This window comes from Myotis lucifugus, unplaced genomic scaffold (genome assembly GCF_000147115.1).
Source record: "Myotis lucifugus unplaced genomic scaffold, Myoluc2.0 scaffold_10, whole genome shotgun sequence".
Taxonomy (NCBI): Eukaryota; Metazoa; Chordata; class Mammalia; order Chiroptera; family Vespertilionidae; genus Myotis; species Myotis lucifugus.
In genome coordinates this window covers 2914901-2922437 of record NW_005871058.1, presented here as the reverse complement: position 1 = coordinate 2922437, position 7537 = coordinate 2914901, and positions in this window count along the sequence as shown.

Genomic DNA, 7537 nt, shown 5'->3' with positions numbered 1-7537 from the left:
TTGTGCACTTAATTTTAGTTATTGTTTTTACAGCTTTAGAACTTTTATTGGTTCTTTTTCAATTCTGCTGTGTCTTTTAAAAAACATTTCTAGTTCTCTGCTGAAATTTTTAATACCATTTTCTCCCCCTGGAACATAATAAACTACATATTTTAAAGTCTGATTAGTGCTACTATCTGCAGACCAGGTGATTCTATTTTCTGCTCATTTTGGTGATTCTTGTTCATATTATCTCATTTCAGTCTGTGCCTGTGGTTTTTTTTTGTATCTAAATTTGTATATGAGATGTTGTTTGTATAAATGAATTTAAGCTTAAAATAATGTGTTGGTTTTTTTTTCTCTCCAGGGAGGATTTTTGTTTGCTTCTTCCAGGAGCCCGAAGACACTAGCAATCTGGGATCTTTCATCCAATTGCAAGGCCTGAGATCCCCTGGGCCGCCCAGATGGTGTGAAGCTGGGCCACAGGCAATGTGAAGGCTCTTTTACTTTCCATTCCCCCTTCTTCCGAGAGTACAGTGCTTCACGGTCCCCACCCGCACCGCTGTGTTTCCACCAACATCCAACTTTTGTATCCATACCAGGCCATCAAACTGCTCAGCTGTCCAACACTGGCTTTGTTATCAATAACATGCTCCCAGGCGAAAAGTGGCCTCAAATGTCAAGCTCACTACTTTGGATTTTTTTCTCCTCCCAGATGGCCAGGTAAAATTTCACGGCCATGCTAGCTAGCTCTTCAATGCTTTTGAGTAGTCATTTAAAATATATATTTTTTTCTAGTGTGAAGGTTGGTCTGAATTACCTAGTCTGCCATTAGTGGACCCTGAAGTCCCTTTAATTTTATCTTTACAAGTTCTCTCAAGTGGATTTGTTTCCCTAGAGATAGTGTGGTAATAAATGAAACCCCAAATCTCAATGGCTTACTATAGCCAATACTTATTTCTCTCTTGGGTTACTATTTGAGTGTGGTTGGATTGGCTTGTTCCAGGCAATCACTCAAGGATCCAGGATTTATTTTTTCTTCGCTTACCATCTTGTAGCTCTCCATTTGGAACATATAACCTTTGGTATAACCATGAAAGGAGAGGGAAAAGGAGGCCCTCTGGCTTTCCACTGCGTCAGTTGGGAATGACATTGTCATTTCTGCTCCTAGTCCATCGATCTACACTAGCCATATAGCGGTGGCTGGGGACTAATGGGGAGCATGTGGATTACTGAGTCAGCACTAATTACATCTGCCACTCAGTTCTAGCTTAGGTTCAGGGCTTCTGAACTCTTAGTTGACATGTTGAAATAGCCTCATGACCCCAAGTGCCATAAATGACATGATTCTGCTATGTGGCATGCTGGGAGATCTGCACTAGGCTGTAGGGAGCAAATCTTGTATGGGAGGGAGCCTTGAGCCTCTTCCAGGAAAGACCACAAAGATATCAGTTCATTAGAATAGAATAGAATCTGGCCCAGGCCTTATGCCAGTGGTTCTCAACCTTCCTAATGCCGCGACCCTTTAATACAGTTCCTCATGTTGTGGTGACCCCCAATTTCATTGTTACAATTTGAACATAATTAAAGCATAGTGATTAATCACAAAAACAATATGTAATTATATATGTGTTTTCTGATGGTCTTAGGCGACCTCTGTGAAAGGGTCGTTCGACCCCCAAAGGGGTCGTGACCCACAGGTTGAGAACCACTGCCTTATGCTAAGCCCTTTCCATACCTGAGATCATTTCATTCTCATGGCAACCCAATGAGGAAAGGGGTGGGGCTGCCAAGGGACTGATTTTTTCCCAGGTACCCCATGTATGGAAATGCAAATACTGTCCAGATGCTCAGGATGTGCCCTGCAGAGAATGGGTGCTCAATGAATATATTCTTCAAACTCTCTTGTGGTGTTTAAGGAAGATTATGCTGGAGATGACATTCAGGTTGGCTGGCTGAGCCTAGCAGATGAAATGTAGGTAGCTATAGCTGCTGTCTAAAATTATGATAATGGAGTAAAAGAACACATACACTTTCCAGGACAAAGAAAAAGGAAAATCACATTTACAAGTTAAATGCGGGTACATCAATGTTAACTGACTTCAGTGGAACTGAGTGAGAAAAGAAGGAAGTTGTTTTGTGTTGCTGCACCCAGGGAAGCTGCAGAATTGGAGGCACCAGCACTGGGTACCCCCTGAGGAGAGAGTGAAAGGGTGGAGTGAGGTTAGAGGAAGGGGGCTGAAAACGGAAGGATTGAAAGTTAGAGTTGCCAGATTTAGCCACCCTGCTGAAGTGCATATAAGGAGTAGTTATAACTCCAGGGTCTCTCCCCCACCAGCTCAACTAAGGAACTGCTTTTCTCCATACCTAGTGGAAAACAGAAGGTTTATTTTCTGGACAGGATCTCTGGATTCAAGAACACCTGGAATTTGACAGTCTGTTCGATGCTTCTTTGCCTCTATTTTTGTTCAACAGTTTATAATGTTCTTTATATTCCACAAATGAGTGAGATCATGTGGTATTTATCTTTCACTGACTGGCTACAGCGGGAAGGCAGGGGAGGGTTGGGGGTGGGGGGGTAAGAGATAAACTGAAGGACTTGTATGCATGCATATAAACAAAACTAATAGACACAAAACACTGGGGGGCAGGTAAGGACAGGTGCTGGCGGGGGCGGGGGGGGGGTGTAGGGGAGGCCGGGAGGAGGTCAATGGGGAAAAAAAGGAGACATATATACTACTATTTGTAATACCTTAAATAACAACAGCAACAAAAAAAGATATAAATACCCACTAGGGGGAAAAAAGAATACCTGGAAATGCTGACTATAACCTACAAAAGTAAGAAATTTTAGGCTATTTTGATCATTGACATATGTCAAGTATCTAGAACAGCGCCTGGAATTTAATAATCACTTGGTAACTATTTATCAAATGAATGAATGAATGAGTGAATGAATGAATCTTACTAAACACAGGGAAATTAAAAATTTGCATACTGAACACTGAAAACTTATAGCTGCCTTCATGGGCCTATCTTCCAAAATGCTGGCTGTCAGGTTTAGATTCCATAGGCAAGAGATTGATGGATTCAGGGGGTGAGGGGTGGGAACTCATGAAGAGAAAGACTTACAGCCATTGACATTTGGGGGTTTCCCCATCAAAATAAGTAGACCCCTACCTGATCGCTTACTGTGAAGGCCTCCCACCAAGTCCTGCCCCTGGGAATAGAAATTCTATCATTCATTCATTCATTTTACAATTGTTTAGCACCTATAATGCAAACCTCAATTATTGAACACCTATAATGGTTTAGAAACTAGGAATCCTATATAATAAAGAGCTAATATGTTAATTAGACTGAATGGCAGAACGACCCGTCTGGACGACCTTCCAGATGAAGCTGGGCCAAGGCAGCCGGGGCTGTGAGGGCCAAGCCCCTTGCATGAATTTTGTGCATCAGGCCTTAGTAGAACATAAGTTGAACAAAATAAGTCTGTCCTTAAGGAGCTCCAGAGGGTGGGGCACAATAAAATAAGCAGGTTGATGAGTAAATCCAGTACATAGTATGTCAGAGGATGATAAGTACTAAGAATAAACATAAAACAGAGTGAGAGGGATAGGGAGTGTGGGTGTCTGGTGTGTTGTGCCTATGTTTAGGAATATAGTAACCTTTGAACAGAGCACTGAAAGCCGCGAGGCAACAAGTTAGGAGCTTATTGGGCGTAAGGGCTTCCAGAAATAGGATCACCTATGTTTATAGGCTCTTGGAGTGGAAACACATTGACATATTGAAAGAACACTGAGTCCCGCAGAGTGGTCAGGTCCTGAACCTGTTTTGAAGGAAGATGGAATATTTACTGAGAGGCAGAGACTGGGGAGGATCAGGATTGGTAGGGGAAGGAATCAGGAATTTTAAAATGTTTGATTTGGGAATTTTTCTTGCCTATTGATATCTAAGTTAAAATATCAGGTGGTTGCCATAACCGGTTTGGCTCAGTGGATAGAGCGTCGGCCTGTGGACTGAAGGGTCCCGGGTTCGATTCCGGTCAAGGGCATGTACCTGAGTTGCGGGCACATCCCCAGTGAGGGGTGTGCAGGAGGCGGCTGATCGGTGTTTCTCTTTCATCGACGTTTCTGGCTCTCTGTCCCTCTCCCTTCCTCTCTGTAAAGAAATCAATAAAATATATTTAAAAAAAAAATATCAGGTGGACGGTGGGAATACAGCCTGGGATTCAGGGCAGTGCTGGAGTTGTACATTTGTGAGTTATCATCATATCACACAGATGGTAGTTAAAGCCATGAGACAAGATGAGATCATCAGGATTTGAACAAGACTGAGCCATGGGGCACTCAACATAGACCAGGAGATGAGAAGGAATCAGCAGAAGAGATGGAAAAGTGATGGGGGTGCTGGGGGGTGGAGAAAGAGGGAACCTAGACTGCATGATGGCCTGTGACCAAGTGAAGAAAGAAGGCAGGTGGGTGGGAAGAGATCAACCAAAGAACTTGTATTGCATATATGCATAACCCATTGACACAGACAATAGTGTGGTGAATGCTGGGAGTGGGGTGGGGTAGGGGGTGCAGGATAGGCTAGAAGAGGTCAATGACGGGAGGAAAAGGGAGATATGTAATCCTTCTAACAACAAAGATTAAGAAAAAGAAAGAATGGCTTGGAGGAGGGTTAGGGTTAGGGTTAGGATTAGGGCATGATCTGTTGTGTCAAAGCTGCCACTTAGGTCAAATAAGATGGGAACTGAGAATGGACCATTGGAGCATGGAGGTCATTGGCACTTTGACAAGAGCAGTTTTCAATGTAGAGGTGATGACAAAACTCTGAATGAAGTGTATTCAATGAAGGGTGGGCTTTTAATTGTCTTGCTCTTACATGTGAACAGACAGCCAAGGACTGCCTGGAGTTCAGGACGTTTCCAACACAGACAGGAAGGAAGATACTTGGAGGAAACCGGAGGATGCAGGAGTAGAATAAACCTTAATCTAAAAGAGAAGAAAAAATATTGCATGCATGACACAAAAATAGAATTCTATTTTTTAAAAAAGGAAGAAATATTCAGAGAAGCAGTTTGGGCTACATAGAGAGAATCTTGAATCTGGGGAGTCAGGAGCCAATTACAATACCTTAGGGCCGAGGCCAGATCGAAGCAATGGAAGTGGGGAAGAAAGGGTAGTTATGGAAAACTTAAAAACATATTTTTTCTAAAAAATGCAATATATATTCCTTATAAACTTTAGAAAAATATATTGAAGGGAATAAAAATTCCCCTAATGTTTCAGAAGATTTAATCAAGCATAACATTTAGGTGCATGTGCCTTCAGTCTCTTTTTTTACACATAATGTATTTTTGAACAATTTGGGATAATACTGAAATATATAGTTTTATATCTTGCTCCATGCACTTAACCTTATATAATAAATTCCTGTGTCTCTAAATATTCTATAAGAGTATGATTGTAAAAAAATCACTGAGATATAATTTACTACAGTAAAAAGCACAAATCTTAGATTTGTAGATCAATCAATTTTTAAAACACATGCATACCACTTCCTGGTGTAACCACCATTCTGACTTCTATTTTTGTGATTAATTTTGCATATTTTCCAACTTTACATAAGTGGAATCATACAGAATTGCCTCTTTTGAATTCTACTTCTTTCCCTCAGTATATTCTTAAACTTGATCTATGTTATTGTGTTTATCAGTAGTTCCTTTTTATTGGTGTGTACTATTACATTGTATGGCTATACCAAAAATTGTTTATCCATTCTCCTATCGATGGCCATTTGGATTGTTTCCAATTTGGGGGAGGAGGAGGGATATCATGAATAAGGCTGCTATAAGCATTCTTGTCTTGAAAAAGGGGAAATTAACCTGCCTTTCCATTTCTATAGTATTTATCATTCAGTAAGTAACTGGTTAGTTAAATTTATTAGCAACAATAACAGAACAGATAATGCAAAAACGTGTCTGTGAAAAAAACAATTTCAAAGTGGCTTTGAGATGCACATCTTTAAAGTTACATGTGAAATAGATAGCTAAAATTCCAGGTTTGAAAGTATAGTTGGCCTTTAACAATGCATAGATTTGGGGTGCTGACCACGTCCACGAAGAAATATAACTTCCGACTCCCCAAAATTTAACTACATGCAGTCCTTTGCATCCTCAGATTCAGTCAACCACAGATGAAAAGAGTATTTTTCCATCTGGGCTGTGAATCTGTGGCTGGGAATGTGAAAATACTGTTTTCAATCCATGGCGCGATGGGTTGAATCTGTGGTGGCGAAACCGTAACTAGAAAGAGCCGACTTCATTTATTGAACAAGAGCCGCGTATAAACCCGTGTTGTTCTAAGGTCAACTCCACTTCAAACTCAGGAAAAGCACAAGGTACTAGTATCTTTCTCTCTTATATCTCCCTTCCCCTCAGCCCATATCTTTCTCTCTCTTGTCCAATGACAAAACCGAAGCCATTTGGTCCTGAGGTTGATGTCTTTTAAGGGAAAACAATCCCTGGACAGGGGAGGACAGTGCCTCACTAGCAGGGAGCGCTCTTCCCAACGGGATTTGAGCGAGAGCCAGTTTATGGAACATTAGGGGGCCAGGGATTTCCTTCTACGGCAAGCGGGCCCTGTTTTCCACCTAAAGCTGAGCTGTCGGTGTGTATGCTACGTTTCCCTGAGAGGTGTTTCTCGTAAGTGCAGGCTGACTTCGCTTTGGGTTTGTGAGGAGAGACAGGCCGTGGGGACCCCCAGCAGTTTGTGGGTCCTGACATAAGAGTTAACTTTATCACTGCCCACATGCATGTCCACGCATCATGTCTGAATTCTGAAATCACGGGTGAGGCAAGTCAGGTAACCGAGACATACGGCCCCCTTGAGAGACGCTGGGCCCTCGGCTGCTGGTATGGAAGCGTTTGTAGAATCGCTGGGCCCTCGGCTGCTGGTATGGAAGCGTTTGTAGAATCGCTGGGCCCTTAGCGGCTGGTATGGAAGCGTTTGTAGAATCACTGGGCCCTCGGCTGCTGGTATGGAAGCGTTTGTAGAATCACTGGGCCCTCGGCTGCTGGTATGGAAGCGTTTGTAGAATCGCTGGGCCCTTAGCGGCTGGTATGGAAGCGTTTGTAGAATCGTGGCAAACGGGCTTGAGAGTTGCTGCCAGGTGCGTCCACTCCCCTTTCCTCCTCTGCTTTGTGCAGGGGGGGGGGGGGGGGGTGGTCCCAAAGGGGGGCTTTAAAAAACCCTTTTTAGCCCGGGGTGGGGGGAGATGAAAAAACCCCTTTCCCCCCCCCAAAATGGGGGAAAGAGGCCCCCCCTTTTTTTTTGGGGCCTGGTCCAACTTTTGGGGGGGGGTTTTTGGGGGGGGAGAGGGGGGCTCCTGATACCGGGAGGGGGGGTAAAAAACCTGGGGTGTTTTTGTTAGGATTGGGTGGGGGGAAAAACCCCCCCCGGGTGCCCTTGGGGGGGAAGACAAGGAGATTTTTTCTATTTTTGTGGGGCGCGTGGGAAACCCCCCCCAAAAAAAAATGACAAAAAATATT